Genomic DNA, 9,006 nt, shown 5'->3' with positions numbered 1-9,006 from the left:
TGGCACAGTGGTTAGGGTGCAGTACTGCAGGCCACTTCAGCTGACTGCTATCTGCAGTTCGGCCGTTCAAATCCCACCAGGCTCAAGGTTGACTCAGCCTTCCATCCTTCCGAGGTGGATGAAATGAGGACCCAGACTGTGGGGGCGATATGCTGACTCTGTAAACCGCTTAGAGGTGGCTGAAAGCCCTATGAAGTGGTATATAAGTCTAACTGCTATTGCTATTGCTAAAACAAAAATAAATATAAATAAAATAAAATATGTTGCCCAAGCTGAGTAATGGTCTCCAGAGGGAAAGTGGCTTTTCCCAATAGGTGAAAAAAAAAATAGTGAGCAAATGTGGCTTCTCCTGTGCAAAAACACAAGCTATGGTATCAGTCCGGATCCTAATGGTACTTGCTTTGCTTTCCCCAAGAGTAAGTGGGTTGGGATTGGGGTAATAATTAATTCATCTTATTAGCATAAAGCCCCATCTCTTCTTCTGCATCCCAGCATTGCAAGAACCACAAGAGTTTCCCAACGTAGTACCTAAGAGCCAAGGTGGCGCAGTGGTTAAATGCAGCACTGCAGGCTACTGCTAGATCAGCAGTTCAGCGGTTCAAATCTCACCGGCTCAGGGTTGACTCAGCCTTCCATCCTTCCGAGGTGGGTAAAATGAGGACCCAGATTGTTGGGGGCAATATGCTGACTCTCTGTAAACCGCTTAGAGAGGCCTGAAAGGCCTATGAAGCGGTATATAAGTCTACTGCTATTGCTATATTGCTATTGCTAATCATACTTAAAAGATTGTCAATGGGGCTGAGCTTCTTTCAGCCCTATTCCTGAGGTGTAACCTCCGTCTTACCACAGGCTACGTGAGACTCCTCTGTCCATGTTGAAAGTAGTCCAAGATTTTACAAGGACAATCTTAAATCTGCTGGATTTCATTCCCTTCACTAAAACCTGGTGTGTGTGTGTGCCATCACCCATGACCCTGCTGTAAAATCAGGGACCAGAAGGGGATGGGAATCAGAAGTTCAGGCAGCTGATTTGTGTCCCCCCCCCCCCTCCATCTCTGCTCAGCCACATCCAGCACCTTTCCACCATTTCCTAAAAGGATGAACTATTTGGCTCCAGAATGGATCGTTCCCCCCTTCAGAACTTAATTCTGGAATGTAAAAAGGTCCATAATAAACTTCCAAGTTGTCTTATTCACATGTGAGAAACAAGATGAAGGGATGCATGGGAGACATGTGGCTGCCCCTGAAGTGTGTTCAAAGACTGCAGTTGGTCCAGAATGCAGCCGCGTGAGTGATATTGGGTGTACCTAGATACATCCATGTTACACCCATCCTCCGCGAGCTGCACTGGCTCCCCATTGGTCTCCGGACCGTGACCCGTCAAAACCGCGTTCCACAAAAGCGCGGTCGATGAAATCGCGTATGTGACGTCATCACAACGCGACGAAAAAGATCGAAAAATTGAAATAAAAATTAAATTACAGCAAGCCGATTCACATAAAGGTAAGCGTTAGGTTAAGGGTTAGGGTTAGGGTTAGGTTAAGGGTTAGGGTTAGGTTTAGAGCGTTAGCGTTACGTTTAGCGTTAGGTTAAGGGTTAGCGTTAGGTTTTTCGTTAGGTTAAGGGTTAGGTTTAGGGTTAGGTTTAGGGTTAGGTTTGGGGGGGTTAGGGGAAGGTTTTAGCTTTATTTTTACATTTTTCGATCTTTTTCGTCGCGCTGTGATGACGTCACATACGCGCTTTCGTCGACCGCGATTTTGTCGTCCGCGGTTTTGTGGTGGAATCCTCCGGACGCGCTTCAAGGTGCTAGTCGTTACTTTTAAAGCCCTACATGGTTTAGGACCTGGCTACCTGAGAGACCGCCTCCTGCCACTTACCTCCCAACGACCAACAAGATCACACAGATTGGGCCTCCTCCAGGTGCTGTCGACCAGACAATGTCAGTTGGCGGCTCCCCGGGCGGGGGGCCTTCTCCGTAGCTGCTCCGGCCCTATGGAACGATCTACCTGTAGAGATCCAGACCCTCACTACTCTTCCGGCCTTCCGTAAAGCCACTAAGAGCCAAGGTGGCGCAGTGGTTAAATGCAGCACTGCAGGCTACTGCTAGATCAGCAGTTCAGCGGTTCAAATCCCACCGGCTCAGGGTTGACTCAGCCTTCCATCCTTCCGAGGTGGGTAAAATGAGGACCCAGATTGTTGTTGGGGGCGATATGCTGACTCTGTAAACCGCTTAGAGAGGCCTGAAAGGCCTATGAAGCGGTATATAAGTCTACTGCTATTGCTATTGCTGTTCCGGCAGGCCTGGGGCTGTTGATCAGCATCCAGCCCCACTCTAACAGAATGGATGGTGTGAAATTTTAATAATTGTATCTTTATTTTAATTTTTTTACATGTTTCTTTGCCTTGCCTGTAAGCCGCCCAGAGTCCCAAGGGAGTGGGCGGCATACAAATGTTAATAAACAGAAACTGAAACAGACACACCCTTTCCTAAATATTACTCAGGCATATTTTAGCCATGACTGCGAACAAATTGAGGGCAGTGGAATTATCAGCCGAATCAAGTAAATGATCAAGTAAATTATGTTTTACAGATGGAGCATAAAACCAAGATGGACAAACCATAAAATAATAAACGTTGCAAATGCTATACGGAAAAAAAAAGTAATATTTTCTCGCATGTAGTGGTCATGCAAAAGTCCTCAAAATTTAGCATGAATTTGGAAAAGTAAAATTTGCCAATGATATAAAAATGGGAGAACCAAAATTGGAAAATATGCAGCAATGGCAAAACTGATAATACAGTATATGCCTGTGACAGAATATATATTCTTGCTGTGTAATGTGTCACACATTACACACTAATGTGTAATGTCTGTGTGTGTGCGTGACCCATCAAAACCGCGCTCAACTAAGCCGTGCCCGATTAAACCGCGTCGCTGACATCATCAACAGGGCGACAACAGCCAGCGCAGAGAAAGAAGGGCGCTGTAGATAGCGCTTTGAAAGCAAGCCGATTCAAGTTAAGGTAAGGATTAGGTTTAGGTTTAGGTTAAGGGTTAGGATTAGGTTTAGGGTTAGATTAAGGGTTAGGTTTAGGATTAGGTTTAGGGGGGTTAGGTTTAGGTTTAGGGGTTAATTTTAGGTTTAGTGTTTACAGCGTGCTTCTGTCTCCGCGCTGTTGTCACCCTCTTGATGACGTCAGCTACGCGGTTTAGTCGAGCGCGGTTTAGTCGAGCGCGGTTTTGTGGTGGAACCGTGTGTGTGTGCGTGACACATTACAGCAAGGCAGATTTAGACGTTTTGAATATGCTTTTTGGGAAAAGAGTTGAGGCTAATTAAAAACAACAGATGAAACCTCAAGCAGATATAAGCAATAATCCCCAGTGTTCAGAACACAGCACAAATATTTTAGTAGTTGGAGGTTGGAGGCAAAGGGGAAGGGAAGAATGTGTTACTCAATGTTCCTCTTCACAGCATGCTTCTTGTTTTTTTTCTTTGCTTTTTGCATGTTTATTCCTGTGTAATTTTTGGTTTGGTTTATGCATTTTTTTAAAGTATTTTACTATGAAGAGGGTGATTCCTGCAACCTTGAAGGAGGCTGTAGTAGTCCTTCTCAACTCACCCCCATCTTGGATACAGCTGGATGGGACAATTATCATCCTCTCTCCAGGCCTTGTTGATGTTGTGTTAGGAAGGCAGTAACAGTATTTCAGAGGAAGTGGATTGTAAGTTTTTTTTTTAAAGTCTCGTGATGCCTGTTAAGTGTCAATTCTTATAATGACCTGGAAAATAGATTCGGTATAGCAGATTCCTGATGTATATAAATCAGGAATCTGCTATATCGAAACTGAATTCTAGCTGCTGAGCCTTCGTACTTGGCAAAGTTAACTCTTCGCTTATTTACACACTTGGCATTGTATGTGAACCAATGGATAGCAACACGTGTCTTCCAGGCCATTTTAAGAATTGACACCAGAGGTGGGTTCCTACCAGTTCGCACCAGTTCGGTAGAACCGGTTCGTCAAATCTACCGAACCGGTTAGAAGAGGTTCCACCAGTGGACCTGGAAAGCAGGCCGCACCTACAGAAGAGGTTCCAAACAATTTTGAAACCCACCACTAACACACACACACACACACACACACACACACACACACACACTCACAGAGAGAGAGAAAGAGGAAGAAAGGAAGAAAGGAAGAAAGGAAGAAAGAAAAAAGAAAGAAAAAGTGAGAGAGAAATGAAAGAAAAAAAGGAAAAGGGGACAGAGAGACAAAAGGAAGAAAAAGAGAGAGAGAGAAAGAAAGAAAGAAAGAAAGAAAGAAAGAAAGAAAGAAAGAAAGAAAGAAAACACATGGCTGGCAAGCCACTCCCACCAGGTCACATGACCGGCAAGCCACTCCCACAAAGCAAGCCAAACCCAGTGTAGGTACAAAAAATTTTTGAAACCCACCACTGATTGACACTAACAGGCATCATGGTACTTCAAAAAACTTATTTTGTTCCTGATTATATTTCATTGAACACTTTCCCCACTATATTATAAGCTTCCTGCTGTTTGAACAAATAACATAATAAGCTACTAATACAGTTCTGAGGTCTTGTTTATTCACAGTTTATTGAGTTTGTTTTAGACATAAATACATGTTTTGTATGGCTCAGGTTATAACAAATGTACTGTTAGATATTAGAAAACATTTGATGACACGTAGTGGCTTGTCTTCCTCCCAGGTATCATTATTCTCACATGGGATCAGACGTAAAAATCTTCCTAACAACACACATATTTTTTGTGTGGACTATAAATGTGGCTTGTATCCAATATTAAAGGAGTACTTCGGTTACTGGTTAGCATTTTAATTTATACATATATACAATTTTATTGGAGTTTTAAAAAGTTCTGAAAAATATAGCACACATATTTTATAATAGCCTTGTTAGGAAACTTCCTTAGCAGACCCTCAACGACCAGGATCCAAAGAGCTTCATGGAGTTTCCCCTAGAAAGCTCCATCCCAAAAGCCCTTTCAGTTTCCAAAGCAAGTTGAATTAGAGTGTAGGAAATGCCATCCGAGCCAGGCGATAGGAGGAAAGAAATCCTGAAATCGGGGAACTAGTTTCACGTTTTATCAACCAATGGCAAATCAGTATTTAACCAAAACCTAAACCACAAGTTTTTGAAGGGTGTAAATTGGGATGGTTAAGTGCTATAAAAGTTAAAAAATATGTTTTCAACTTCTGTAGATATTATCAGCTCTTTTTCTTGACCTCTTCCCATTTCTGCAAAGGACTCATTTGGAAGTTGTTACTTGATAATGCACTTGCAATGCTGAACACCTTTTCTGTAAAATTATGACTTAAAAGAACTTACAGCTGTATCTTCACTATGGGAAATTCTCATCTAGAAATGAATTCTGGGAATACCCAAATCTACACTAAGGAGCCATAAATTCAAATGTTTCATTACTGCTGACCTAAAGATATAGGACAAGGTTTCACATCCAGCCAAGGACACTCACTTATGAGAACTACTGAGTGTTTCACTACCAAGACCACCATCAGTTGGAACTATATATAAAAGAGCAACTCAAGAGAGAGAAGTGATTACCTTTTATACCTGTTAAGCTATAAATTTGTGACTCCACAAATATGAATCTACATTTGATTAACTACATAGCAAGGCTGTCTATGGTCTAATTGAAGGAAAAAATCTATTGCTCATATTAAAAGTGCTTTCTAATTTATTGCAAACCAATAACATTCTGGTGGATGTCCGTTTTCTGCCTACTCTTTTTTCTGCCTTCAGGAAAAGGGAGGAAGCCCCCCTCCTCTCTAATTTTCTCAGTCACAAATTTATGTCTTCATTATTGTATAACTATATCAAATTTAGTCACAGGTAACAAACATTTAATATCTATTGATCTAATTGGATCATCCCTAGGTTCAGTGAATTCAGTCTATTACAGTGGAAAGAAACGGCCATAATACGGCTTTGTAATGCAAGTTTCCTACTAGGATTTCCCTCTTCTTCAAGAAGAAAAAAGATGAAATTGGGACTCTCTGTGATCCAACATACTTCTCTGCTACTACTCCCAATAAGCAGGCTGTTAATTGGAACAGCAAACCTCTTTTGAAGTTTAAATTCTCATGTTCCAACCCATCCTATAGCACTGTTAAATACAAACTTAAGTATACAAACTTAAAAGAAATCCAAATGGATAAGCTTGCAAGCTTGAGGTAAATGTTCTCATCCTGCAGCTAAGCTCTGGCAAGGCTCAGCTACACCCAGGTTTTAAGACGTCGCACAGTTCTACAGTTCTACAAACTGTAAAATGATGCTCAATTATCTTTATCTAGAGTCATTACAAAGGCTCCTGAAGTTGTAGGTGTTGGTCACGAGTAATTAAGTTTTTCACAGCAGTGATAACAGCTGTGCTTGTATCCCGGTAGAAATGTAGTTTTCCATTTTATTAAAAGGAAAAATGTTGACTTGCTTTGATTATACAACTTCCCTTCTTTATTGTTTGGAAACGGCCATGACATTTTCTTTCTAGAGATGGAGGGCTGTGTTGGGTTTTTTTGCCAATATTCACATGACAAATGCACTTCAGATCAAAGTCTGTGTTAATAATATGCATTGCTAACAATCAGTGATGTATCTGGAGAGCAATGAAGTCATAATGAGTCACTATCTTGCCAGGGCTGTGGGATTTGCATGCTCTGAGGAGGAGGAGGAGGAGGAGGAGGAGGAGGAGGAGGAGGAGAACTATGCCAGAGGCTCAACCATCCTGGGCAAACAGACCAATTAATTTACAGCATGGGCCCAGTTATAACTGCAAATGATGCAAAACAAGAAACAAGAAAAAAAAAACCAAATAGTACATCACAAAAATGGAAGATCAGGCTGGAAAAATAAGAGCAGCACGTTAAGATCAGATGCAAGGAAGCTGGAACAGATGAAAGACAAGAAGACCAAAGGCGATCAAGAAATATCAGCAAACAACAGTTGCAGCCAAGAAAATCAGCAGACACAAAGCTCAAATTGCAACACTACAGGCAGAATCTTCGATTTTGGTCAAATCAGAAATGCTTCCACCCATCCATCAATGGAGAGACTGCAGTGAACCAGCTACATCTGGCAAAAAAAACAACAACAGTGCAGTGCTGGGTGGAGCTATGGGACAATCCAAAGAAATACAAGAAGGCACCTTGGCTAAAGGAGGTGGAAGAGAATAAAACAGAACTTGCGATGACAGCAGAAATAGTGGAGAAAAGTGCAAGGAAGTTCAAGAACTGGTCAGCGCCAAGTGAAGATGAACTGCATAGGTTTTGGTTGAAACATCCGACTGGTCTGCGCCCACTTGCTGCCAAGCAGTTTATCAACTTACTGCAAGGAGGTGAAATTGAAGAGTCGTTAACACCTAGCAAAAGCTACCTGACAATGAAAGTTCCAGAAAAAAGGGACAACACTAGGCAACTACAGGCCAAGACCTTCTTACCAACAACTTGCCAGCTGATGTAGTCCAATAGCATCTGATAATAAGCTCTTTCCACCAGAGCAGAAAGAAAACCACCAAAACAGGAGAGGAACGACAATTAACTCCTAATTGATAAGATGATTCTGGAAAACTACAAGAGAAGGAGGACCAAGCTGAACATAGCTTGGATTTATTACAATAAGGCATTTGACTCTCTGCTACATTATTGGATAATCAAGTGTTTATAAATAACCGGAAGCAGGAGAAACATCAGAAGCTTTGACCAAAGATCATGGCACAATGAAAGACACAGTTGCTGGTCAATGGTGAAATACAAGGTTAATACCAAGAGAGGAATTTTTCAAAGAGATTATCACCATTACAGTTTGTCGCCACATCGATTCCGCTGTCAACAATACTGAATAAGTCATGGCTACCAAACTTCAAAGAAATCTTCCGAGCTGCCCCATCTCTTTTTGCATGGACAATAGGAAACAATATGGAAAAGCACCATCTGAACTAGAATTGCTGCTCAACGCTGTCCCAAGATATTACTTTGGAGTTTGGACTACGCAAAGGTGCCACCCTTACCTTCAACAAGGCAAAAATAGTGAAATATGAATGGAAAGGCCACCAAGAGTCTAAATGAATAAGTTCATTACAAATTCCTGGCATCCTTCAAGCAGACATCAAGAACAGTGAAGTCACAAAGGAAGTTAGAAGTTTGAATTTATCATGGCAGGGAAGATCTTAAAGTCCAGAGCCAGTAATGGAAATACCAACAAGGCAATTAACAATTGCCCAAGACATTAGATACAGAGCTGGGTCAGTGGACTAGACTCAAGCAGAACTAAAAGCTCTGGATAGGGTGATCATAAAAAAATAATAACAATGAATTATTCCCTTCATTACTGCAGCGACAGGCTTTATTTACCAAGGAAAAGAGGTGGATGTGGAATGTTGCAAGTACACTAGGCGGTTGAAGAAAAAAGGGTATTGGAAGAATATCTGAAGAACGATGAAGAAGAAGATGCAATGAAGCTAGTACACCATAAAGGTTTACTAAGAGCTAAACTGGCCTATGAGAAAGACAAAATGAAACATAGAATAGAGCAGTGTTTCTCAACCTTGTCAACTTGAAGAGGTCCGGACTTCAACTCCCAGAATTCCCCAGCCAGCAAATGCTGGCTGGGGAATTCTGGGAGTTGAAGTCCGGACCTCTTCAAGTTGACAAGGTTGAGAAATGCTGGAATAGAGATATTACACAGCCAGAACATTTAAAAATATAACAGGTCAAGCAGATAATAACAAGACCTGCCAATGGCTAAGAGCAGGGAAGTTGAAGAAAGAGACTGAGGAGCTAATTCTGCCTGCACAAGGCCACACTTGAAGAACAAAGGCATATAAAGCCACAATTGAGAAGACAGTGACCCAAAGCCAATACGGTTCCAGCAAAGGAGTTGAAGAAACTGTGGACCATCACAGTCATGCACAGAAATTGAACAGACCGACAACAAAACAGATGTTCCA

The sequence above is a fragment of the Thamnophis elegans genome, chromosome 4 (assembly GCF_009769535.1).
Source record: "Thamnophis elegans isolate rThaEle1 chromosome 4, rThaEle1.pri, whole genome shotgun sequence".
Classification (NCBI taxonomy): Eukaryota; Metazoa; Chordata; class Lepidosauria; order Squamata; family Colubridae; genus Thamnophis; species Thamnophis elegans.
Note: the sequence above shows the minus strand (reverse complement) of the source record.